This window comes from Porites lutea, chromosome 5 (genome assembly GCF_958299795.1).
Source record: "Porites lutea chromosome 5, jaPorLute2.1, whole genome shotgun sequence".
Lineage (NCBI taxonomy): Eukaryota > Metazoa > Cnidaria > Anthozoa > Scleractinia > Poritidae > Porites > Porites lutea.
This window is the reverse complement of record NC_133205.1, coordinates 10,390,791-10,415,795: the sequence shown is the minus strand read 5'-3', so window position 1 is coordinate 10,415,795 and position 25,005 is coordinate 10,390,791. Positions and strand designations below refer to the sequence as shown.

Here is a 25,005-nt window from a genome sequence, read left to right as displayed (position 1 = left end):
ATCCCTTGACGATCTCAACCTCAAGTCTCCAGTTTTTCAGTTATTCAGTCAAACTCCTCGCCCGGTACAAACGTGACTTAAGGACGGTGCCCACTAATGAGAAGTATTTTTTCCCAGATAACGATTATGTGAGACAAGTAGATCATATCAGGGGCTATTGAAATTCAAAAAGAAAACTGGGGGTAACCACGCATTTTTCAGAGATAACGGTGCTTCAATATGGAGAAAAACCTGAAAAACGCTGAATATGCATTTTTTAGAAAAATGATAAAAAGTTATTTTTTCCCCAAATTTCAGAGTGTACACGTGAACGGGCACAAATGCAATGATAATTGTAACAAGGTTTCAAAATAAGCAACAAATGATAACCTAACAACTGCTCTTTATACGTCTTTTTTTGAAATATCATCACAATTGGGAAGTTATCAGCAGTTACCCCTCTCCACGCGTTTGCCTTAAAAATAGTGTAAACGACATTGTCTCCGAACCAAAAATTGATCGTTTGCTGAGTAGGCTTATTACAATTCATTTGGTAAGATAAAAAGTAGGGGTTACCACGCGTTTTTAGAAGTTAAATTGGTTGGTTTCAACCTTAACTTAATCACTTTGGGGGTTATTTACAATTTTTCCCATCCCCTCCCCGGTCATTTTCACTACTGCTTCACTCAACGCGGATTGCTCTGGGATATCCACAATGGCTAACAGTCAGAGAGAACAACAACCCTCGGAGGAGAGCAAAGACAGAAAATGAAGCAGGACATTTCATGGACTCTGAGGAAAACAAATTATACTATTTCATTCGACTGGAGCTTCTCCGTCTCAAAAATTTAACAAAAATTTTAGGAGAAGAGCAATCTCCAAGGTATTAAATATTACTTCAAGCGCAAATAGAGTAGTATGGCGAGCTCAAGATTCAAGGCTGGTGCTGTACACAAACTACTGTACTGTAGTGGAGAATAGTCGACATGGACTCTTTGACAGGTACTCCTTCAATCGTTTGAAGAATGATAATAGTAAAAAGCATAACAATTTTTTTACGATTTTTCCCCGATAAAAGCGTTTCCTTTGCGGTCCGCAACTATTTGTGAAGCTGCGATCCCAGCAATCCGAGCAATCTTGTAATAGTTTTTTTCTTGTTTGTCCAACAAATAAAAGCCTCGGACTGTCAAATATAAGGGACATCTGTATGTACTCGAACGCTTTAAATCTATCTTCTGGTGAATAATTACATAAAATCTTACAAAAAAAAAAAGAAATATTCAGGAAACTGCTTATAGCCGATTAGCCGATAAAAGGCGAAGGACGCGAGTGAGAGGTAAGCTTGCAGTTTCTCGATTAAGCGGAGGACTTAGAGCTATTTTCCTTCTGATTTACTGATCCTTGCCTATTAAGGGATTTTTTTAATACCCAAGTTCCAAGAGTAACATCTTAAAGCAATAACTTTCGATATTTTAGAACTGACTTTTGTTTGACTATAAAATGTTCGGTCAGATCGATCATACGGCACAAATAGCAACATGTGCATGCTTCTTCGGTTTTCAAAGAACTGACAAGGTAAATATAGCAATTATTTTTCGTCTGATGAAAAACGACGCATCTTTTCCACAAGAAATAACTAGAACCTCCCAGACTTACAGGAGACAAAACCAGTACGAGTGTCCTGCGTGTTGCGCATTTCTTTCGCGTCGCGCGCGACTGCCTTAAAATGCGCAGAAAATGTGCACAGTAGTGAGCACCGTAGTAGTGCACAGTAGTGGGCACCGGCCTTAACACTTAACGTAATTCTATAAAATTGTTTATGTAAACGTTTTATGACCTTCCGTTTCAGTTACTTAAAAGACTGACCGGATACTCAAAGAGCTGTCGTACTTTACTTTTAGAGGCAATTTAGCCCCCTTTCATGGCCAATTTAATAGTTCGGTTGATTACAATTAAAATTTGTCTTTGTGTTCTTAGCGCTAAAATGTTTGAAAATCCAGACGTTTCGGGACTACTGTCCCTTCATCAGTGGAAGATGCCGTTACACTGAACGGGCGTCATTTTATTCAAATGTGGCAACATTTGAAGCGCGCGCTAGAAGAGTTCGCTCAAATAAAATTGAAGTCATTGTGTTTATGCCGCGCGGCTGTAGAATTTTGCATTTAAAAATTAGGCGGCCCTCCGCTCTACGTCTGTCCCTGGTGTTGTGAATACCCGCTCGAACAACAGCTACCATCATATCATATTATGATATGAATTAAATATTGCAAAGCACCAACTTCATCTTTTCTATTCTTACCGCTAACGTCCGACGAAGTGAAATTTCAGATACTCTCAATACCAAACAACAAGTCTTATGGCCTATATTCATCTCCCATAAAATTATTAAAGTGTGCAAGGAGTATCATAGCTCATATTCTATCAGGAATATATAGATTTAGCCACGGCTAAAAGCGAAGCTCCCATTGAAAAGTTAAGTGATTTGGGAGTGACACAAATCTTGTATCGAGTTGATATAGCCTTATATGTACACCCAAAAAAGTGTACGGTCAAATTTAAGAGCAATAATGGCTCTTGATCACAGTAGATAAGGCGTGGAAAACAAATCAGGCCGAATTATTTGCGATCGACAAGTTTACAAATTCTTGCCAATAAATCTGGGTGCGTGCAAACCAATCTTTTAATTTTTTTTTTTTAATACACCACATCTGAGGAGAAAGAGTACTATGAGGCGCTGTTTTTATAATATAGACCTCGTACAAAATGAAGTATTTCACAATTTTTCAAGACAAATTGCATTCATTCAATATTCAGGACCATCGAAGCACGCGTGGACTTTTAATTAGCGAAACCGTTCAAAAAACTTCCAAAATCACCTATACGGCCAGCCGGTTCTAACTTTTGACAAGCTCCAAATTTGCGAAGAAATTTTAAAAGAGTTACGCTTCAACGTGATAAAGAATTTACTGAGTCTATTTTTTATTCATGGTTTTATAACGATGTGTAACGTTAAGAAGCGTTTGATACGCTCGGCATTTTGAGTACTCCTGAGTGTACTCCTACAAGCGATGTTTATGAACGGCTGAAAACAAACGGCAAAGCGATGAAAATTACACTTTTGAAACTACCAACAATCAGTAAAGAAATATAATTCGGTAGAACATTTACAGAGACAACAATTTTCATTCACGAAAACAAATGAGTATTTAAGTGTCTCTAAGAATCCTCAAGTCTTTACGAGTAACCTTAAAGATTAAGTTTAAGTTTTAAGCCGCCGGTTTGCCCGGGCCTGTTTGCTGTTTTCAAAGATGAACTCAGGGCAAGAAAATCGCTCAAAGCTTTCTTTATAAAACAAAATTATAACTAAATATTCTTCGGAAAGTCTTTTCTTTCTATTTACGGTGAATTAATATCGACTAAAGGCTTTTTAAAGTTCTGTAAGCTTAAGCTTATATCAAACCTCATACTAGGTCAGATCAGTGTCTCAGTCAAATCTTAATACAAACGTGCATAAACTAGCTTCATAACCTGCGCCGCTGGACTTCATGAAATTAGATATAAATACAATAATTACTCAGGCTTACTATATTTCGAGATGCAGCTCCTGAAAACTATCAAGTAACTATCAAGCTTTTATAATTCTCGCACGCATCCAGCAAGGTGAAAAACAAAAACGATGCCATCCGAAATCGGATTATCGGCTTTGACAAGCGACGCATTTCTCAACCAAAAACCCAATAAATAAACCAGCCATGAATAACAGAACACTCTTGATAGCAGCTGTATTTCATTTTGTACATCCAGTGGAAAAAGACAGTTAAAAACATCACAAGTTGACTCAAAACTCTGTCAGCTTCAGCTGTCAAAGTAAACAACTTTCAAGATGCTGCATAAATTTTACGCATGAACTCACCCGTCAAATTTTAACCAATCAGAGCATAAAAATTGGACGTGGAGCGTGACCAACACGGGACCATGGTAAGAAAAGGTCTTCCCCGCCTGTATTTTAAAAAAACTGGCTGAATTTTTGCGTCTGAGGTCAGTTTGAAATCAAAATCGTAATAGTGCGCGACGATACTGACATAAACACAACATATTTGATATGAATTTTTAAAAAAAGTAAACGTGAGCCTGCAATCATTTGAAAACGAATAAATTGAAAAAATTCTCGCCCTTGATGGGTCGACACCTGAGCCCGCGATATGGTCAATTGATACTGTTCAGCGGATACCCTGTTTTGACAGCTGTCAATTGATTACAACGTTGATGTGCAATCAGCTTCCTCCTGGGCTCCCAAAGTAGCTAGAAAGTGTGAGAGTAAACATTGGTATGCCTGTGGTGCGGACGGACGGTCGGTCGCTCGGTCGGTCGGTCACGTGATAACCAAATTTTCTGGGATGGGTAGATTACCTTAGCTATGGGGCTCCGCCCACGCGCGCGTGGAGCTCCGGTAATATTGAAAATCTCAGTAACATTAGGAAAATACCCTTCAAAACTTAAATTGTCCAAAATACCTCCAATATTCAAGAGTGGCGAAGATAATGATGCGAAAAACTACAGACCTGTATCCTTATTATCTAACTTTAACAGAATTTTTGAAAAAGATCATGAAAGATTATATTGACAGACAGAATTTATTGTATTCCTCCCAGTAGGGCTTTCGTAAAGGTCACTCGACTCAACAAGCAATATTAGACATTGTAAACGCAATACAAACTAATATGAATCAAGGTCTTTTCTCGTGTGTCATAGACCTCAAGAAAGCTCTTAATACTGTCGATCACAAACTTAATCACTATGGTTTTCATGGAATTATTAAAGACTGATTCTCCTAGTATTTGAATAATCGTATGCAATCTACCCAAATCGGACCGTTCATTTCAAACAAAGCGAACGTAAGTTGTGGTTTTCCCCAAGGAGCTGTCCTTGGCCCGTTGCTTTTTTATTGTATGTTAATGACATACATCAGTGCTCGAATAAACTTAAGTTTTATCTCTTTGCAGATGATACTAATATCCTTTATGCTGATAAAAACTTAGTCCCTAGAAAATATAGTAAATATTGAATTACGAAACCTTCACGAATAGTTAACATCCCATAAGTTAACTCTCAATACTACAAAAAATAACTTCGTAATCTTTAACACTTATCAAAAAAGAGTCACTCACCAACTGATTCTCTACATGTTCGATAACGATAAAAATGGAAGTGTAACTCTAGAGTCCAAAAATTGTATTAAATATCTTGATGTGTTGGTTGATAAAAACCTTACTCGCAAATATTACATTGACGCCATTAAAAAAATCAGTTAAACTATTGGACTAATTTCAAAACTTCGACAGTCCATACGTCGTCATGATCATATACTGTTTTATAAAATAACTGAGATAGTACGCGTGATCTGATTGGTCAAAAACCTATGGTTTATTATACCGGTAAACCCATAGAAAAAGGCATCCGGACCACGAGCCATAAACAAAACCGGCTATTGATCTGCAAACGATTTTAGAAAGGCTAAAAAACAGAACAAGTTACTTACCCATCCCTTCTTAATATTAAAAGCGTTGGTTTTCACATTTTATTACTGAGCGTCACAATTCGCTACTGCCATAGCTTTAGAAGTTATAAAGTACAAAGCTGGAAAACAGTTTACATTTCACGACGATGCCAAATCGCAGAGAAAGACAACAACTGTGTGAATTTCTGGTGTACAAAGTCTCTAGGAAAACTTAACAATGTGCCAACCAGCAACAAAACGGATAGTTTTAGCATTCTTGATTTATTTTATTTCAAAATTAAATTCCTTAATCAAAGAAATTGTTTCAAAAAGAGATCTCTGATCAAGATATGGTACAAAATCGGCCGCTGGAGGTTGTAAACAAGCTGCCAACGATGATGAAAGATGTCAGAGTTTCGGGCTAGTTTTTTCCAACATTTGCACAAATTATTCGATGATATCGATGCCATGACCTACCTCAAACCACCTGACTTCACAAATCGACAAATATTAACGCCAATATGTGGCTACGGCAAAGAAACCTTTCTCCACCACTGACATATTTCCATCGGTCGCTGCACGTGCATATAAAGTTACATGCGACAACTTCGCAAATGCAGCCACGTCGTTACCGCAGCATTTCTTGATCATAATAAAGTCCAGGAAACAGATCTTAAACCACTGCGGCTTGTAAAAAGTGAATGAAGTCCTCCATTACAATAGCTGCCAGTTTCCTCTGTAAGCACGAAATTCTTACGGATCGACTCAACAAAATACAGCTGCGTACAGTCTGATGTTCAATCAATTTCTACGGCTGTAGTAAACAAACCATGAACGTATTCTTTCATTGTACGTTCGCATGAATATGTGTTGACTTTTCCTGTAAAACAGCTTTCATAAGTTATCATGTAATGAGTGCAAAAACTCGTGTTTTGAAGTGCTGCTGTTTGTTGTTTGACTGAACTGAGTTTTGAGAAAGTTTAGCGCTATTAAATCGTGAGTCGTGATTGGCTTATGATGACTTTAGAGAGAAGACATGACTTGATCACGGAACTAAAATCATATTTTTTACCTAAAAGACTCCATTTTATTAAAAGTTATTTTATAAAAGCAATAGACCACACTTTCTATGGGTTTACCAGCGTGATAACCCACTTGGGATGTTGGGAGAACACTCGAAAAGCTTGTAAATCACTCGCCTTCGGCTCGTGATTTACAAGCTTTTCTCGTGTTCTCCCAACATCCCGCGTGGGTTATCACGCCGGTAAACCCATAGAAAGTGTGGTCTATTGCTTAAATATACTTACCAAATATTAATCCACTCTCACCTAAACTATGGTCTTGCTGCCTGGGGTCAGGCATCCAAGACTTCCCGCAATAAAATTCTAATTCTGCAGAAGAAAGTGCTTCACATAATGTATTTTACGGATATACGTGAACACGCAATTTCTCTATTTATCGACGCTCACATATTACCAGTGTCATTTATGTATTATAAAACTGTGGCTAGTCTAATGCACGATATTAACAGCAACAATTCGTCAACAAATCTCTTCAATTTATTTGAAACAACCTCAACAATTCATTCATACCATACAAGATCATCTACTTCAGGTAACTTTCACGTTAAAAGCTCAAAGCTGGAAACACACAAAAACTTCTTGTCTCAGGTTTACAAGCTTAGGGATTATAATGGCTTAGAAGCTAACAAGCTAACTCTGGAGGCTAACAAGGGTGCGTACGGGCTTACAAACCTAACAGGGTTTCACGCCTTTATGCAGGGTAACAGGCTTGTAAGCGCATTAATTAGCTTATAGGCTTGCTGGCTTTTACGGGTTTATTGGCTTATACGCGTTTAGAAGCTCACAGGCTCGGTCCTGGGTAGTTCTTCCAGATTAACTTGCGGTTCTTTAAAAATCGATGAAAGTAAGTGGGCCTTGCGGTTCTTTAAAAATCGATGAAAGTAAGTGGGCCAAGAAACGCGTATCCTTTCAAGAACTGTACAATTTAATGTGGCCCAGTATGCAAAAAATTGTGGATCGGCGGCTTTTGAAAGCCTACAAAACCCCGAATGAAATGTAAAATGTGGCGGCAACGAAGACTGGAAGGAAACGTTTCCGAACCTGAACATCCCGTAGGACAGAAGACTTTTACCTGGGCAGCTCAATTTGAAAAGATCGTGTGCGAAACGAAAGTTGCTCTTCTGCTATCACAGGATGGTGAAACACCGAAATGAGTGTAATAGTGACTGTTACGAACAGAACAAGGCTCATGACTGCCATACATGTCGGCCGACGGAGCTCCTCGTCTCACGCTAGAAAAGACCTCTGGTACCAAGGGTATTGGGCGTTAACATAAAGAAAAAAATTACGGTTAGTCTTAAAGAAATGTTAGGGCCAAAAATGTTTTAGTCAATTTGTCATTTAGAGAATGTCAGAATCACTTTTTGGACCCTATTTCAGCCCATTTTTCTCCAATTCCCGATAAGGTCGGAGTCAAAACTATTAAAAATTTAAAATATAGTTTTTTTTTGTTATCTAAACAATGCTTTACCTGGAATAAATCTTAAGAAAGTAATTAGGCTTCTTTAAGTACTTTTGAATCGAAAGAGATATAGTAACAGGGATTATCATGCATGTTACTGATTACCACGATCAACTGGCGGGCGCCGTCGTCTTGTAACTACCTGCACGGAACAGTAAACAATGTTTTTAATAGAATTCTCTAGATCAGAAGTTGATCCAAGCTCTCTAAGTAATGAAAATAATATCACTACCCCGGGATACAAAACATGTACAACAAAGGCGACGTAGAATTTTAAGTTCTTTCCGCAATTTCAGAGTGAATTTCACCGCGGTGCATAAATTATTGTAACAATCAGGCTGTTTAAAAACGTTTGACGCACAACAAAAACAATTAGTCATTTACCGTTTTATCTGTTGTCGGTAAATAAGACGCTTACCTTTACTTTAGATTCTTGATGGAAGAAGTCTATCCAGCCAGCTGAAGTTATGCAGTTTCGTTAATTTTCAAAATCAAATCATAGCGTGATTTGTCACGTAATATTATGGTCACGTGGTACGTAACCAGTCGACGGCCAAACGGGTATGTGGCTGCTCCAGTGGATGTTTAAAGCTTTTCGCAGCATCCTAGTGTATGTTCCATCCAACGACTTTTCTTGTGCTTTTGACAGAGCCCAGCTCTCGCACCCGTAAAGTAAGATTGATTCGATGGTGGCTATGAAGAATCTGATTTTCAAATCTTTACTCATATTGGACTTCCATATTTTCGTCATACCATTCAAAGCTCTCCAAGCCTGCGCTTTCCTTATGCTCATGTCTTTTTCTGAGTTATCAACCCATGACCCTAAATATTTGAAGTCATCCTTCCATTCCAGATAAGTACCATCAAATGTATGTAATGGTGTTCGATCATCAATGTTATAAGCAACTGATTTTGTTTTCTTAGCATTCAGTACCAGGCCAACTTTCTTGCACTCTTTTTCAACTGTTAGCAGTAATTCCTGAGCTTGAGCTATTTCATCCGACAGTAGTGCTATGTCGTCTGCGAAGTCTAAGTCAGCAAGAACTACTTTGGGGTGTCTTCTTGATCTTCGAGGGGTGATGGTAAATCCCAACTCTTCTTCTTTCCCAGCCATAGCTTTACTCATAGCATAGTCAAGCACGATTATAAACAGGAAAGGAGCTAATGTGTCGCCCTGCAGTACACCGGTTGTGATGTCGAACATCTCTGTTTCTCCATCTGGAGAAACCACTTTGGCCTTTGTATTCGTATAAATTATCTCAATAGCTTGCAACAGGTTAAGTGGAATCCCATAGGCTTTAAGAATACGCATCATTTTACCCCGATGAATTGAGTCGAATGCCTTCTTGAAGTCAATAAAAGTCATGACAGCTTCAATGTTATTTGCTTTAACTCCCTCGATTATTCTTCTGAGTGTTAATATTTGGGCCACTGTAGATCTTTTGGGCCGGAAACCGTTCTGGTTCACTCTGAGTCGGATGTCAATTACACTCCTGATTCGGTTTAAAATCAGGTGATTATACATCTTGGCTATGATGCAAATCAGGCTGATACCCCTGTAATTATCGGTCTTTGACAAGTCCCCAGATTTAGGTACAGGGATGATGTAGACAATCGCAACTTTTTTGCTCCTTGGGGGCTTCTAAGCAACGACGTTTTTGAGCGACGCACGTCAACCGGAAGTGAACTTATTCTCATTTAATATGCCTTTTCGCGTCCAAATTTGTATTGCTAAGAGTCTTTTCTCTTATAGAGACGATTTGCCCAAAAATTTGTTCAAAATCATCGCTCAAGAGTGCAAAAAGTCCACTTCCAGTTGACGCGCGTCCCTCAGAATGGTCGCTGCTTTTTAGACATCATCAATCAAAGATCGTTGTTCCAAAAAAAATGGGAAATACTGTGCAATGCACCATCCACGGAGAACCCTTGGAAGCTGTTGATCACCACAAATTCCTTGGAGTTGAGCTATCCAGTGGCCTAAATCGCTAGGATTATGGCAAAAGGCCAACAGATCTCTTGGCGTTATAAAAAGAAACTTAAGTAAGTGTCCAGAAAACGTAAAAGAGCAAGGCTATCTTACTTTAGTTAGACCACAACTTGAATACGTGGATGTTGCGCATAGGATCAGCACATTCAAAAACAAATAAAGGACGTTGAGAGTGCGCAGAGACGATCGGCACGTTTTGTTAAAAATGAATGTGGCACAACTCCTGGAACTATTACCAAAATTTTGAATGATTTGAAATGGCCAATAGTCGGGACGTTTTTTAAGGTTTATCATTTGCATGTAGTTCTGATCACAGTCCGTTACACTAAAAAAAGGAACAAATATGTAAATCATTATACTTCACAGGTGTTTTCAATACATTAGATTCTCATCATTTTTTTACGAGAACCAAAATAGAATAATGAGTCATCTATATTCAACCATGCGCAAATAACCCCAAAATGATTTTTGAAATTTCCTAACGGCATCGTAGTTTTGTCTCTGCTGAACGATCATGGATCGCTTGTGTTTAACCATACCTGATGAAAGTTACTGCTGCTGAAACTGTTCGCTCTATTGCAAGGTGCATGGTATAGCATTAGAACTGTACCAAACAACTCAGTGAAGACATTCAACTCGCGAATCAGTATGGGACTGATTTGAAAGTGTAAGTGCTACAGCTATTGCTATATCTCTTGCCTTTCTCTTGTCTGAACGAATTGTCAAAGAGCTGCCAAGTGCACACACTATTTAGACTGTGAACTTCTTTCTCAACTGAAACCTTTCAGAGTGTTTTATTTTAATCGACAGTTGTATGTTTTTCCTTTTTCTTTTCCCTCAGTTTTGAGAAGTAACATTCAGTGCATGGTTGAGTGATGAGGAACGTAACGAAGAGAGTTATCAGCTTATGGTAGAAAAACAGCAAGATATTTGTAGAGGTAACTATCCAAGTAAAAAGTCACCTTAACCAGGACAATTGTAAACTGACAGAAGGAAAAAAATGACTTTAATATGGTGATAGAAAACTTGTCAGTTTTTTTGTAGGATACCTGAGGTCACTATAACTTAGTTTTGTTATACCCGATAACGAGTTGAAGTATGATTGATTTTCTCCGGACAATATTTGCTCCTGAGTGATTTTACATTTGGCAATATACTAATTAGTTTTACTAGCATTATCCCTATGAGCAAATAGACTGCGTTATATAAAGTTGTTATTACCTATATATTTACTTCAATGTTTTTTTGAAAGTAAACACATAAGAGCAAAATGGGACATGGGTGTTAGAGAATAAAGAGCAGAAATTATATCGTGACAAGTTCTCTTCTTAGTCTGCAACCATTTGTTAAAATGAAAATCATTTCCTTTTCGTTGGAGAGTCGTCCAAATTTGTATTTACCTTTGTACTGTTTGGCTCAGTATCATCCCTTGAAATCAATTCTTTCCTTTTCCAACTGTGCATGTCTCGGACAAATGAAGCATTTAGAGGGCACTCAGGCCCGCGGACAGAATTTTTACGATACTTGGATTCTGTCACGGGGAATATTCCCTTGAATACACTGTAAGCCACATAGGGTATGTGCCACCCAAAAGGATATGGTTTTTGCGCTTTTTCGGTCTAAAAACGGGTATACACTTTGCTCATTTTGGTTTGGAATTGGGTATGGTTTTCGAGGGAAAAACGCCGTAAAAGAACGTATTTGTCGTTTCAATTCCAAATTAATGAATAAGAAAGAAAAAGAAATATTTGCTTATTCTTTGACATAATTTCTGCCCAGAGGCCAGGACTAAAAAAAGGCGTGGAAAATGTCATTTTTTTGGTCTGAAATAAGGCCAGGGCGGCTCGAACCCCCACCAAGAAATCCCAGGAGCACCCCCCCCCCCCCCCTCCCAGAGATTTTCTTCAAGTAGTAAATGATGCAAAAAACGGTCAAGGTTTACATACTAGGGGTACACGGGAAAAACGTGCGGACCGATTACGAAATGATTCTAAAACGCAAGTGCCTCCTGTAACAACACCTCCGGCTCCGGCCCTTAGCTTACCACCATCATTCTCTTTCCTTGCAATTCTTACGACTTACTTCAATGAATTTACGACTATATATCTTTCTCAGTCCAACACATAAGCCAAAAACAAATTTCCTCGCTTTGAGTTAGATAATCAATAAAGGGTTAGGAATTATGTATTAGCTAAGGAAACACGGCTTGTGTTAGGTAATCACTGATTTCAAAAACCTGTTACGATAAAATTTTGACTGCCAGATAAAGAGTATTTCAAACAAATCGTATCCAACTTCTTCTTTAAAGAGTTCTTTGTTATGCTTTAACTATTGTTTTTGTCTTGTTCACTCATGTAGGCGCACAATCTAACAGAAGTACAGTCATTAATTGCTAAGTGCGGACCCAACTAAATCGGACGATTTTTAAAACGGTAAGTACTTGTAACAACTCGCATCCCGATCTTTTGTTAGTGACTTTGTGAACTGACTACTCAGGATCTCAGACTACAGACTTTGCAAAATGGCTCATTTGGTAACTCTTTTCGTCTTTACTTTTTACGCAGTCATCCATGCGAACTCAAAATCAGTCAAAATCGCTGACAATACCTTTTTGAAGGCAAAAAGACAACAATATATATTAGGTAAGGTAGTACACTGTTTATTTAACATTAATCTATATACATAGTTGGCGATATATTGCTACTGTAGCTTACTGTAAAGATGAATTCGAAGCAAACTCATTTACCAACAAGCAGATTGTGTGGCATCCTCGGAGACCCAGGGGCAGTTAGTCGGGTCGATAAAATGTTCGTGGTGAAGGTAAACTTTCACCACGAACGGTTTATCGACGCGACTAACTGCCCCTGGGTCTCCGAGGATGATTGTGTGGGTAACCTGTGGTATAAACCACGAAGGAAGTCCTCGTCCCAGGGTCTACTGGTGTCCCGGCCAATATGGCGGCGTGGAGCTGTTAGTTTGGATCTTCCATCGCTCACAGAGTCAGTCATCAGTGTAGCAGTGCAAACCTAATTTAAGCTTAATCGTACCTACAAAAATTTCAAGAAAGGACTCTGCAATATAAAAACCAAAATACCAAAGAAGTCAATAGAATTAGAAGAAAAAGGTATACATATTTACAGGGGGCACCCAACGAAGATTTCCTCCTAATTGCGTTGAAATTATGAAAGAGTTCTCCTTAGCGAGTAGATGGCTAGGATGTAAAAGTAGGCGGTGATTTCAGGTTTTATCTTTCGCACCTTCCTGTAGTTCCCAAAGTAGCGGCTCAAAACTCGAAGTAGCCAGTTTTTAGCCGGCTGCCGCCACTTAATGAGAACCTAATGTAGACTACAGTACTTTTAAATCTCTAGAAGTGCATTCTAAGCGGGGCTATAAAATTTGTATCTGTTCGGTCATCGTAGGGGAACTTGAGGCTTTTCGAAATTACAAGGGCTTCAGTTTTATTTTCGAGAAAGTATGAGACCGTAAGTTAATTAAGTTCATTTCTTTATCACCTAGAGATATGCCAAGAGATCAGTCAGGCACAATTTAAAAGATTTGACCAACAAGAAAGGTAAATACAATATTAAAATAATTTTATTCTATTTATATACATTAAGCAGTCAAGATAGCAACACAGTGTAGAAGATACCAGAATTCAAGGTCAAAACAAACTACACTGTAAAATTCAAACTGCATATGGCATAAGACATAATGCTGCCCCTCTCAAACATGCAAAGGAATACTACAGTTTTAAACCTGTGAGAACAACAATTAGGATGCCAGGGAATTATGTTTGATGCCCTATGATATATTCTAACTTTTACATAAAAACTTTGATTAAACAATAATATATACTTAGGGGTCAACTGGGATTCGAACCTAGCAAAGAAATGGGATACACATTTCTCCCTGAACTACAACGTGCAAAGTCAGTCTATAAGAAAATATACACCAACTCAACTGTTATTCATACTCAGCAAAGAATTGGGAGGCAGCAGCTTTCTGAACAATTGAATACAAACTTTAATTAGTTTTACGAGCATTATCCTAATGAGCAAATAGACTAAAATGGGACATGAGTGTTCGAGAATAGAAAGTAGAAATAATATTGTGACATGCTGTCTTCTTAGACTGCATCCACTTACTAAAATTTAAAAAATTATTCCCTTTTTCGTTAACTGAAGAGAGTCGTACAACTTTTTATTTAAGCGCCTTTGAACTGTTTTGGTTTAATATCAACCCTTCAAACCAATTCTTTCCTTTTCAAAGTGCCTCGACCAAATGAAGCATTTAAAGACACCCAGGCCCGTGGACAGAATTTTTAAGATACATGGATTTTCTCCTGGGGAGTAATCCCCCTTATATAAGCCAACTAGGTATGTGCCACCCCAAAGGGTATGGTTTTTGCACCTTTTTGGTCTACAAATGGTCAGGACTTGGAGAACCGGGGGGCACACTCCTGGGATTTCAGTCACTTTTGTAAATAACACAAATAAGCAGCCACGGTTTAAATACTAGGGCTACGCGTGAATCGCCGAGAGAGAGAGTTAGCTTCCTTTTTTATTGGGTACTTTGTTTTGCTCTGCGCATAAGTTTTGATTACTCTTTTTAGATAACTCAATCTAAGAGAAGTGAAGGTATATTAAAGTTGTTTCAAACGTGCGGGCTCCAAAAACAAAATGATTTGAAAGGTCTTAATTATGTGCCAATAATTTTCCTTGCTTTAAATTAGATAAATAAATCCAATCATGGTTAGGGATATTATGTACTAGCTAAGGCTAGGGAACCTAACTTATGATAGGTAATCACTGATTTCAAAAACCTATCACAATGAAATTGTGACTGCCAGATAAAGAGTATTTCAACAAATCATATCTGACATCATCATTTTGTTATGCTTTTACTAATTCTTTTTTGTCTTCTTCACTCATGTAGGTAACAATCTAAAAACAATCTAACAGAAGTACAGTCATTAATTGTACAGTGCTGACCCAACTAAACCAGGATATTTTCAAAATGGTAAGAGCTTGGAGCTTGTAACAACCCCAATCCCGATCTTTATTTAGTGACTTAATAAATTATGGCTCCTAAGGACCTTCCTTGAAGTATTAGAATACATAAAAATTCTGATATTTATAAAAAGCAATTTACATTTACAACTGGGATTCCAACTCACCAAAAATGGGAGACAGCTGCTCCCTAAACTATGACATAATACATAATATTTATATAAAGTTAATAACCTCTCCCCATTGGCAGTAGTTTTGCATAAAGGTTTTATGCCAGATAACACTATGGAAACACACAAAAAGCAATGCTCCTCCCTGGACTAATACCTTAGTCTATAATAAATGGCACTTACTATTTTTAACTTACGATTTTTAAAAACACTAGATAACCTGGCATTTCCAACCCAACAAGCAAGGGAGACAGGAGCTCCCTGGACTGAAACTTCAGTCTATGATAGTTACAACTTACTATTAAAACTGTGTAGATAAACTGGGATTCCAACCCAGCAAGCAAGGTAGACAAGAGCTCCCTGGACTGAAACTTCAGTCTTTAATACTTATTACTTACTATTAAACTTAGATAAACTGGGATTCCAACCCAGCAAGCAAGGGAGAGAGCAGCTCCCTGGACTGATACTTCAGTCGTTAATAGTTATTACTTACTATTAAACTTAGATAAACTGGGATTCCAACCCAGCAAGCAACGGAGACAGGAGCTCCCTGGACTGTTACTTCAGTCTTTAATACTGTTATTACTTACTATTGAAATTAGATAAACTGGGATTCCAACCCAGCAAGCAAGCGAGACAGGAGCTCCCTGGACTGATACCTCCATCTTTAATAGTTATTACTTACTATTAAAATTAGATAAACTGGGATTCCAACCCAGCAAGCAAGGGAGACAGGAGCTCCCTGGACTGTTACTTCAGTCTTTAATACTGTTATTACTTACTATTGAAATTAGATAAACTAAGATTCCAACCTTTCAAGCAAGCGAGACAGGAGCTCCCTAGACTGATACTTCAGTCTATAATAGTGTTATTACTTACTATTAAAATTAGATAAACTGGGATTCCAACCCAGCAAGCAAGGGAGACAGGAGCTCCCTGGACTGATACTTCAGTCTTTAATAGTGTTATTACTTACTATTTAAAGTAGATAAACTGGGATTCCAACCCAGCAAGCAAGCGAGACAGGAGCTCCCTGGACTGATACTTCAGTCTATAATATTGTTATTACTTACTATTAAAATTAGATAAACTGGGATTCCAACGAAGCAAGCAAGGGAGACACAAACTCCCTGGACTGATACTTCAGTCTTTAATAGTGTTATTACTTACTATTAAAAGTAGATAAACTGGGATTCCAACCCAGCAAGCAAGCGAGACAGGAGCTCCCTGGACTGATACTTCAGTCTTTAATAGTGTTATTACTTACTATTGAAATTCGATAAACTGGCATTCCAACCCAGCAAGCAAGGATACAGGAGCTCCCAGGACTGATACCTCCATCTTTAATAGCTATTACTTACTGTTAAAATTAGATATACTGGGATTCCAACCCAGCAAGCAAGGGAGACAGGAGCTCCCTGGACTTATACTTCAGTCTTTAATAGTGTTATTACTTACTATTAAAAGAAGATAAACTCGGGTTCCAACCCTGCAAGCAAGCGAGACAAGAGCTCCCTAGACTGATACTTCAGTCTATAATAGTTATTACTTACTATTAAAACTAGACAAACTGGGATTCCAATCCAGCAAGCAAGGGAGACAAGAGCTCCCTGGACTGATACTTCAGTCAATAATAGATGAAACTTACTATTAAAACTAGATAAACTGGGATTCCAACCCAGCAAGCAAGGGAGACAGGAACTCCCTGGACTGATACTTCAGTCATTAATAGATGAAATTTACTATTAAAACTAGATAAACTGGGATTCCAACTCAGCAAGCAAGGGAGGCAGGAGCTCCTTGGACTGATACTTCAGTCTTTAATAGTTATTACTTACTATTAAAACTAGACAAACTGGGATTCCAACCAAGCAAGCAAGGGAGACAAGAGCTCCCTGGACTGATACTTCAGTCAATAATAGATAAAACTTACTATTAAAACTAGATAAACTGAGATTCCAACCCAGCAAGCAAGGGAGACAGGAGCTCCCTGGACTGATACTTCAGTCAATAATAGATGAAACTTAGTATTAAAAGTAGATAACCTGGGATTCCAACCCAGCAAGCAAGGGAGACAGGAGCTCCCTGGACTGATACTTTAGTCAATAATAGATGAAACTTACTATTAAAAGTAGATAAACTGGGATTTCAACCCAGCAAGCAAGGGAGACAGGAGCTCCTTGGACTGATACTTCAGTCAATAATAGATAAAACGTACTATTAAAACTAGATAAACTGGGATTCCAACGCTGCAAGCTAGGGAGACAAGGGCTCCCTGGACTGATACTTCAGTCAATGAGAGATGAAACTTACTGTTAGAAGAAAGCATTTACTGGGATTCCAATGCAGCAAGGTAGATAAGTAATACCTGGAGTGATACTAGAGTCTATTATACATGTAGTTGAACCTTTAATACCCTAATTCTAGAACTAAATGAGGTGCATTACACCTTAGCTTTAATTATTATTGATAGTATTATACTGTTCGAGCAGCAGCAATTCTTTCAATAAATTTAATAGCAGCCATAAGTAGAAAAAGGGGATTCCAAAAACAAAGTTGGTTTATTGTTGCCAATACAGTGGCCTCAAGCCAGGTGGAGGGTTTCGTGCGTTCCACAGGGTGCTTGTCTACTTATGCGGTGAGAGTGGTACTGAGCCATCAGTTACACCGAGGTCTGGGTGGTCGCCTCTGACCGACAGGTGATGTATTGGGCGCCTGATAAGAAAACGGCTGTTGCACTCAAGTGCTTATCGACTCATTCTGCAGTGGTGCAGAGCTTTACGAGTGATACTGCACGGGCCGTAGCGGTGTACCGCTCATCGGGTCATGCCATATCTCAGCTTCTGTCACGAAACAAGTCTGTTGTAAGCGCTCATGCCCAGGTGTCCCGGTTTGGACGCAAGCGGAGGTCCCCCAATTTATATGGCCGTTGCACTCACGTGCGTCTCGGATACTGCACAGGCCATACACCCTTTTCTTTAGGTCATGCCATATCTCAGCTTCTGTAACGAAACGGGTTTTTTCGAGCCTTGAAATTTTTTTTTTGTTTTTCTTTAAATAAAAAAAATCTCATTTATTGTAGGTATAATTTCAGATTTTCTTGGAAAGAGTTGTTGCTCTAAGAAGATTATCACTGATTTTCAAAGTAATATGCACTTAGGGTAACTGGGATTCCAGCCCAGCAACCAAGGGAGACAGGAGCTCCCGGACTGATACTTCAGTCAAGAATAGATAAAACTTACTATTAAAACTAGATAAACTGGGATTCCAACCCAGCAAGAAAGGGAGACAGCAGCTCCCTTTACTGCTACTTCAGTCAATAATAGATGAAACTTAGTATTAAAACTAGATAAACTGGGATTCCAACCCAGCAAGCAAGGGAGATAGGAGCTCCCTGGACTGATACTTCAGTCAATAATAGATGAAACTTACTATTAAAACTAGATAAACTAGGATTCCAACCCAGCAAGCAAGGGAGACAGGAGCTCCCAGGACTGATACTTCAGTCAATAATAGATGAAACTTACTATTAAAACTAGATAAACTGGGATTCCAACCCAGCAAGCAAGGAAGACAGGAGCTTCCTGGACTGATACTTCAGTCATTAATAGATGAAACTTACTATTAAAACTAGATAAACTGGGATTCCAACCCATCAAGCAAGGGAGACAGGAGCTCCCAGGACTGATACTTCAGTCAATAATAGATGAAACTTACTATTAAAACTAGATAAACTGGGATTCCAACCCAGCAAGCAAGGAAGACAGGAGCTTCCTGGACTGATACTTCAGTCATTAATAGATGAAACTTACTATTAAAACTAGATAAACTGGGATTCCAACCCATCAAGCAAGGGAGACAGCAGCTCCCTGGACTGATACTTCAGTCAATAATAGATGGAACTTACTATTCAAACTAGATAAACTGGGATTCTAACCCAGCAAGCAAGGGAGACAGCAGCTCCCGGACTGATACTTCAGTCAATAATAGATGAAACTTACTCTTAAAACTAGATAAACTGGGATTCCAACCCAGCAAGCAAGGGAGACAGGAGCTCTCTGGACTGATACTTCAGTCAATAATAGATAAAATTACTATTAAAACTAGATAAACTGGGATTCCAACCCAGCAAGCAAGGGAGACAGGAGCTCCCTGGACTGATACTTTAGTCAATAATAGATGAAACTTACTATTAAAAGTAGGTAAACAGGGATTCCAACCCAGCAAGCAAGGGAGACAGGAGCTCCCTGGACTGATTCTTCAGTCAATAATAGATAAAACTTACTATTAAAACTAGATAAAATGGGATTCCAACCCAGCAAGCAATTGACACAGCAGCTCCTTGGACTGATACTTCAGTCAATATTTGATAAAACTTAGTATTAACACTAGAAAAACTGGGATTCCAACCCAGCAAGCAAGGGAGACAGAGGCTCCCTGGACTGATACTTCAGTCATTAATAGATGAAACTTACTGTTAAAACTAGATAAACTGGGATTCCAATGCTGCAAGCAATGGAGACAGGAGCTCCCTGGACTGATACTTCAGTGTTTAATAGTGTTATTACTTACTATTAAAAGTAGATTAACTGGGATTCCAACCCAGCAAGCAATGGAGACATGAGCTCCCTGGACTGATACTTCAGTCTTTAATAGTTATTACTTACTATTAAAACTAGATAAACTGGCATTCCAACCCAGCAAGCAAGGGAGACAGGAGCTCCCTGGACTGATACTTCAGTCAATAATAGATGAAACTTACTATTAAAACTGGATAAACTGGGATTCCAACTCAGCAAGCAAGGGAGACAGGAGCTCCCTGGACTGATACTTCAGTCAATAACAGATAAAATGTACTATTAAAACTAGATATACTGGGATTCCAACCCTGCAAGCAAGGGAGACAGGGGCTCCCTGGACTGATACTTCAGTCAATGAGAGATGAAACTTACTGTTAGAAGAAAGCATTTACTGGGATTCCAATGCAGCAAGCTAGGTAAGTAATACCTGGAGTCACACTAGAGTCTATTATGCATGTAGTTGAACCTTTAATACCCTAATTCTAGAACTAAATGAGGTGCATTACACCTTAGCTTTAATTATTATTGATAGTATTATACTGTTCGAGCAGCAGCAATTCTTTCAATAAATTTAATAGCAGCCATAAGTAGAAAAAGGGGATTCCAAAAACAAAGTTGGCTTATTGTTGCCAATACAGTGGCCTCAAGCCAGGTGGAGGGTTTCGTGCGTTCCACAGGGTGCTTGTCTACTTATGCGGTGAGAGTGGTACTGAGCCATCAGTTACACCGAGGTCTGGGTGGTCGCCTCTGACCGACAGGTGATGTATTGGGCGCCTGATAAGAAAACGGCCGTTGCACTCAAGTGCTTATCGACTCATTCTGCAGTGGTGCAGAGCTTTACGAGTGATACTGCACGGGCCGTAGCGGTGTACCGCTCATCGGGTCATGCCATATCTCAGCTTCTGTCACGAAACAAGTCTGTTGTAAGCGCTCATGCCCAGGTGTCCCGGTTTGGACGCAAGCGGAGGTCCCCCAATTTATATGGCCGTTGCACTCACGTGCGTCTCGGATACTGCACAGGCCATACACCCTTTTCTTTAGGTCATGCCATATCTCAGCTTCTGTAACGAAACGGGTTTTTTCGAGCCTTGAAATTTTTTTTTTGTTTTTCTTTAAATAAAAAAAATCTCATTTATTGTAGGTATAATTTCAGATTTTCTTGGAAAGAGTTGTTGCTCTAAGAAGATTATCACTGATTTTCATATAATATGCACTTAGGGTAACTGGGATTCCAGCCCAGCAACCAAGGGAGACAGGAGCTCCCGGACTGATACTTCAGTCAAGAATAGATAAAACTTACTATTAAAACTAGATAAACTGGGATTCCAACCCAGCAAAAAAGGGAGACAGCAGCTCCCTGCACTGATACTTCAGTCAATAATAGATGAAACTTAGTATTAAAACTAGATAAACTGGGATTCCAACCCAGCAAGCAAGGGAGACAGGAGCTCCCTGGACTGATACTTCAGTCAATAATAGGTGAAACTTACTATTAAAAGTAGATAAACTGGGATTCCAACCCAGCAAGCAAGGGAGACAGGAGCTCCCTGGACTGATACTTCAGTCAATAATAGGTGAAACTTACTATTAAAAGTAGATAAACTGGGATTCCAACCCAGCAAGCAAGGGAGACAGGAGCTCCCTGGACTGATACTTCAGTCAATAATAGGTGAAACTTACTATTAAAAGTAGATAAACTGGGATTCCAACCCAGCAAGCAAGGGAGACAGGAGCTCCCTGGACTGATACTTCAGTCAATAATAGGTGAAACTTACTATTAAAAGTAGATAAACTGGGATTCGAACCCAGCAAGCAAGGGAGACAGGAGCTCCCTGGACTGATACTTCAGTCAATAATAGATGAAACTTACTATTAAAACTAGATAAAATGGGATTCCAACCCAGCAAGCAAGGGAGACAGGAGCTTCCTGGACTGATACTTCAGTCATTAATAGATGAAACTTACTATTAAAACTAGATAAACTGGGATTCCAGCCCAGCAAACAAGGGAGACAGGAGCTCCCTGGACTGATACTTTAGTCAATAATAGATGAAACTTACTATTAAAACTAGATAAACTGGGTTTCCAACCAATTAAGCAAGGGAGACAGGAGCTCCCGGACCGATACTTCAGTCATTAATAGATGAAACTTACTCTTAAAACTAGATAAACTGGGATTCCAACCCAGCAAGCAAGGGAGACAGGAGCTGCTTGGACTGATACTTCAGTCAATAATAGATGAAACTTACTATAAAAACTAGATAAACTGGGATTCAAACCCAGCAAGCAAGGAAGACAGGAGCTCCGGGACTGATACTTCAATCAATAATAGATGAATCTTACTCTTAAAACTAGATAAACTGGGATTCCAACCCAGCAAGCAATGGAGACAGGAGCTCTCTGGACTGATACTTCAGTCAAGAATAGATAGAATTACTATTAAAACTAGATAAACTGGGATTCCAACCCAGCAAGCAAGGGAGACAGGAGCTCCCTGGACTGATACTTCAGTCAATAATAGAAAAAACTTACTATTATAATTATATAAAATGGGTTTCCAACCCAGCAAGCAAGGGAGTCAGGAGCTCCCTGGACTGATACTTCAGTCAATATTTGATAAAACTTAGTATTAACACTAGATAAACTGGGATTCCAACCCAGCAAGCAAGGGAGACAGCAGCTTCCTGGACTCGGATACTTCAGTCAATAATAGATGAAACTTACTATTAAAACTAGATAAACTGGGATTCGAACCCAGCAAGCAAGGGAGACAGGAGCTCCCTGGACTGATACTTCAGTCAATATTTGATAAAACTTAGTATTAACACTAGATAAACTGGGATTCCAACCCAGCAAGTAAGGGAGACAGCAGCTTCCTGGACTGATACTTCAGTCAATAATAGATGAAACTTACTGTTAAAACTAGATAAACTAGGATTCCAACCCAGCAAGCAAGGGAGACAGGAGCTCCCTGGACTGATACTTCAGTCAATAATAGATGAAATTTACTTTTAAAACTAGATAAACTGGGATTCTAACCCAGCAAGCAAGGTAGACAGGAGCTCCCGGACTGATACTTCAGTTAATAATAAATGAAACTTACTATTAAAACTAGATAAACTGGGATTCCAGCCCAGGAAGCAAGCTGGGAGACAGGAGCTCCCTGGACTGATACTTCAGTCTATAATAGATAAAACTTACTATTAAAACTAGATAAACTGGGATTCCAACCCAGCAAGCAAAGGAGACAGGAGCTTCCTGGACTGATACTTCAGTCAATAATAGGTGAAACTTACTATTAAAACTAGATAAACTGGGATTTCAACCCAGTAAGCAAGACAGACAGAAGCTCCTTGGACTGATACTTTCGTCAATAATAGATGTAACTTTTTATTAAAACTAGATAAACAGGGATTCCAACCCAGCAAGAAAGGGAGACAAGTGCTTCCTGGGCTGATACTTCAGTCAATAATAGATGAAACTAATACTATTAAAACTAGATAAACTGGGATCCTAGCCCAGCAAGCAAGGGAGAGAGGAGCTCCCTGGACTGATACTTTAGTCAATAATAGATGAAACTTACTATTAAAACTAGATAAAGTGGTATTCCAACCCAGCGAGCAAGGGATTCAGGGGCTTCCTGGACTGATACTTCAGTCTATCATAGTTATTACTTACTATTAAAATTAGATAAACTGGGACTCCAACCCAGCAAGCAATGGAGTCAGGAGTTCCCTGGACTGATACTTCAGTCTATCGTAGTTATTACTTACTATTAAAATTAGATAAACTGGGATTCCAACCCAGCAATCAAGGGAGACTGAAGCTCCTTAGTCTGAGAAGAAGAACACCGAATTGCATTTGCCTGAAATCTGCTGTTAATTAGGACCAATGAGATATACCCTTAGAAAGTTTCCACTTGAGAAGATATGAGAACTCCCGTAATGTCTTTGCCTGATATCTACTCTTAACTAGGGCCAATGGGATTTGCAGTCACTATCATTTTATTTGAGGAGAGAACTGTTTTCACTTTAATTTAATTTATTTTTAATTGCGTATAATTTCATTTAACATGGAAGAGACACTTCATGGATCTGTTAATAAACTTTTAATAGAATTATTACTATTATTATAATTGTTATTGTTATTATTATTATTACTGATATACCATTAGATGATTAGATACCATAAAAAGATAATAACTGTAATGATTCAAATTGTATATTTCACTTAGTAAACATAGATTTGAACCTGGAAATTATTTAAGTGTTTGACTCTCCACTGTTATATCTTTGCAGGTTATAACAAGGCTTTTGCTGGACGCTTTAAATATATCTAAGTGGAGACGTCGGAAATGAATTTATTGTATTTACAGTGTAACTTTACGATTTTGCGCAGTTGTTGTTACAGGGAAAATGCTATTTGAGGGTACAGTGAGAGTCGACTTGTCTTTATTGATATGATTTTTTATGTCTCGGCCCACTAAGAATATCTGCTGATGGTCAGATATTTTTAGTGGGCGTTAAACTTCATTTCTTATCTATATCCCTTATCGGTGCAAATCAAAATAGGTTGTATTAGTTCAATTTACGTCTGTTGGTAACATCCTCTAAGCGCTTGTTTCTTTTTCTTTAGCTTTTTTATTTTCTAGATTGAATCTACCCGGTTATTTTTGTTCATCACGTGGGGAGGCGTTTTCTACGCTTCAGGTATAATGGATATGTTTCTTTGCATTAATCCCCGGTTTTCTCCTTAGGCCTAGATGTCGAGCACCACGAGGAGCTCGAGGAGTTCGGATTGATATACTCTAGAATAAGAGCACAACATCGTATGTGTAGTACCCGGCGTCGTTTGCTAGTGAGAGAATAGAGAACAAAGAAGTGAACGACTGAAATGAACTCATTTATCTCTATAGCAAACGGGAGCCAGAAAAATAAGTTTCTTATATGTGCTTATTGCAAAAAGTACGTTTAAACCCGAAAATGATGTTGGGTTTGGCAGAAGTACCTGAATTTTTTATCGTTGAGATTCTTTATATATATTTTGCTAACAGATACTTACTTTGGTCGTTATATTTACTGAGTTCAGGTTCCTTTTTTATAGTTTACAAAGATTGAAAAATCGTCATCTGGTGGAACCTGTACTAGCTGATGAAACAACACCAATAATGAAAGGTACGTTATCTCTTGAGAAGAATTGAATAACCCCAGTTTTTACAACAGGGTTCGAACAGGGGCGG

The 25,005-nt window shown here is 38.7% G+C and overlaps 1 long non-coding RNA gene across 1 annotated transcript; it reads left to right on the top strand.

Annotated features, from left to right (window-relative positions):
• The first annotated feature begins 14,940 nt into the window (after positions 1–14,940).
• LOC140936251 (uncharacterized) lies at positions 14,941–24,930 on the top strand. The gene is made up of 3 exons (XR_012165368.1): positions 14,941–15,026; positions 24,402–24,475; positions 24,870–24,930. It is a non-coding gene; the product is annotated as an uncharacterized lncRNA (long non-coding RNA).
• Positions 24,931–25,005: the final 75 nt, after the last annotated feature.